The following is a 3,306-nucleotide window of genomic DNA, read 5'->3' as shown; positions in this document are numbered from 1 at the left end:
ACGACCAGTGAGTAAAACTTTGCTCCATCTGAAGGTAAAGTTATTTGTTTATTATTATTAGCAGCAAAGTTTAGTATCTGTTCTGAGATTACACCATCTTTTCTGTCCTTGTTTAGTGGAGGAGAAATTCTTCTTGACTTGTTTTTCTTACTAACGTTTAGTATTAGTAATAACGTTTATTCAGTTCAAAAACGAAACTACAGACCGCATAATATTTTTTAAATATTTATACTTATTTACTGTTGTTTTAAAAGAGGCAAAATCGATTTTTCTACCTAGCTTGCAAAGTTGTTAGTGGTTTAACTTATTTTAAAGTGTTTCACTTTAAAATAAGTTAAACCACTAACAACTTTGCAAGCTAGGTAGAAAAATCGATTTTGCCTCTTTTAAAACAACAGTAAATAAGTATAAATATTTAAAAAATATTATGCGGTCTGTAGTTTCGTTTTTGAACTGAATAAACGCTTTAAAATAAGTTGAACCACTAACAACTTAGCCTGCAAGGTAGAAAACGAACACTTAGAAAATCCATTTTACCTTTTTTAAGACAATAGTAATTAACTAAAAATATTCTAAAAAAAATTTTTTTTTTTTTGGGGGGGGTGATCTCTTTTAAAAACAATATCTCCTTCAAGAATGATCCTAAAATGTGTGTATGCATTTTTGGTACCACACTATTTGTAAATAGTGTTTTCATGTGCAATTCAATATCTGTTTTTTATTCAATTGTAATTTTTTTATTCAATTGTAAGGTGGAAGCACAGAATAGATACAAAACACCCTCTCCATGTTAAAAATGGCTTTCAAAATGATAAAATTATTATTTCAGCATGGTACCAAAAGACGGACGTACACGAATGCTACCCCTATAGCAAAATACGCATTGCCTCCGATGTTGTCCGTAGTTTGACTGAGGGAGCTGTTATTATTTTTACAAGGAAAGAATTTTTACGGGCGTGACCTAGTTATTTTTTTTATTTATTTATTTTGGCTTGAACTTTGCGCATGATTTTTGTTATGATTTTATCTGTGTTTTTTTTTGTTTTTTATGGATATTTTTTTTTTTACCGTAATGTAATTATTAACAGGAAAATTGGTGAAAGCCAAAATTGAATCCGCGCTATTTTTAAATGTTATTTTCAAGTTTAATTAAAGTTTTATGATACCTGCATTATTTTTTATTTAAAAATAAAAATTTCAAGTTCGCTCGAACTTTATGGATTCTTTTCTTCTTATTATTTTTTCATTCTTTTGTTGTTATTGTTTTTTTTTGTTTGTTTTGCCGGATTTAACAAACAAACAAAATGAAAGCAAAGCAAAGCAAAACAAAACCCCCCCCCAAAATTTGCTTATGCACTTATCTTACTGTTATTTTTTTTTAATGGTTTAAGGTATCGTAAAACTTTAATTAAACTTGAAAATACTATTTAAAGATAGCGCAGGTACTTTCACCTAACAATTTAATAAAAACAGGTATCGTAAAACTTTAATTAAACTTAAAAGTGCCATTTAAAAATAGCACGGGCCAATAAGTGCACTAGCACCAAATAACATTTCACTGTGTTTTGATCTACGACATTCCATGAGAGGTACATACACGCTAAAGTTTTTTGTTTATTTTTGTTTATCGCCACAAGTGATAATTTTGACTTTCACCAATTTTCCTGTTAATAATTACCTATAAAGAAAACTCCGGAAAAGATAAAATCATAATAAAAAAATAATGCGCAATGTTCAAGCCAAAATAAATAAATATAAAAATAACTAGGTCACAAATATTCTTTCCTTGTAAAAATAATAATGGCTCCCTCAGTCAAACAACGTACAACATCGGAGCCAATGCGTAATTCGCTAGTGAGGTAGCACTCGTGTACGTCAGCCAATGCGTAATTCGCTAGTGAGGTAGCACTCGTGTACGTCAGCCAATCACATTTTATAACTTCATCCTGTTTTATTTTTTTATTTGTTTAACACGTGGTTAATTAAAATTAAATTATAATCACATCCTTACATTTGAAATAATAGTGTGATTAAATTATACCTATTGTTCCTTTCAAAATGTAAACAAACTTCTGGTTAAATTAATCGAGAGCGGTGTTGAACGTAAAGAGTCCCTTTTTAAGGATTACACTAGTTCGACTAGTATTTTCAAGTTTTACAATACCTTTTTGTTTATTAAATTGTTAGCTGGAAGTACAGAATAGTTATTTACAAACAGCCGGGTACACAAGCAGCTTTGATTAAAACGAAAAGATAACATCAATAGTCCTAACAAGCGATCAGCTAGTATACTCGTAGTTGCAGCCGGCAGCTATTGTGTAAAGGTAGTATTAATAGTCGCTTAGTGTGGTTTGACAGAAAGGTCAGTATAAATAGTTACAGTGGAAAAACCTTAATATCCAAATCTGTAAAGTATATTTTTTAAAAATCGATATTATATCAAAATATATTAAAAAATATCTCAAATAAAGCAGAATAACATGAGCATTAATATTATCACTATTCCAAAGGAATTCATTAAATATTTGGTGAAGAAATTTAAAATTTGTTTTTTTTAATGCTTCATTACAGCTTCATTCCTTATTCGTGCTCACCCCTCTCTCTCTCTCTCTTTCTCTCTCTGTAAAAATCAATGTGCAAGCGATAAGAAAAATCACTATTCCAAAGGAATTCATTAAATATTTGGTGAAGAAATTAAAAATCTGATGTTTTTTATGCTATATCTACGGCTTCATTCCTTATTCTCGCTCCCCCTTCCCCTCTCTCTCTGTACAAATCAATGTGCAAGCGATAAGAAAGTATAAACTGCTTGAAATAGCATCAACAATTCTAGTAAGCAGTCATTCTGATGCTGTTAGAAATAAAGAGTAGTAGTAACAGTAATAGTGCCAACGGACAGTTATTAAATGTTATGTTATGTTAGTATGAATAGTTGTCCGGTTGGAAAACTCTTAAGGAATGATTTTATAAAAAGATTTTTTTTAAATCGATATATCAAATTATATAAAACTAGCGGGAGTACCCGGCGTTGCCCGAGTGTTTGTTTCCGGGACGGGGGGGGTATAAAAAATGTTATGGTAGGTAAGTAGGAAGGATCAAACCCGGAGTCATGAGTAAAAGTAGGAAAATAAAGTGTGAAAAAAAAAAAAAAACATCTGCAACGTTAACAGTTCGGCCACCAAGAAAAGTCCATTCCAGTTGTTTAGGAAAAAAAAAAAAAAAAAAAAAAAAAACGATTACGGTAGGTCGGCGTGAACGTGAAAATATAATGTGAATTGTCCAGCACGCTAACCACTACGCCACAGA

Source organism: Euprymna scolopes, chromosome 40, assembly GCF_053919585.1.
Source record: "Euprymna scolopes isolate OS-2025 chromosome 40, ASM5391958v1, whole genome shotgun sequence".
Classification (NCBI taxonomy): Eukaryota; Metazoa; Mollusca; class Cephalopoda; order Sepiida; family Sepiolidae; genus Euprymna; species Euprymna scolopes.
Note: the sequence above shows the minus strand (reverse complement) of the source record.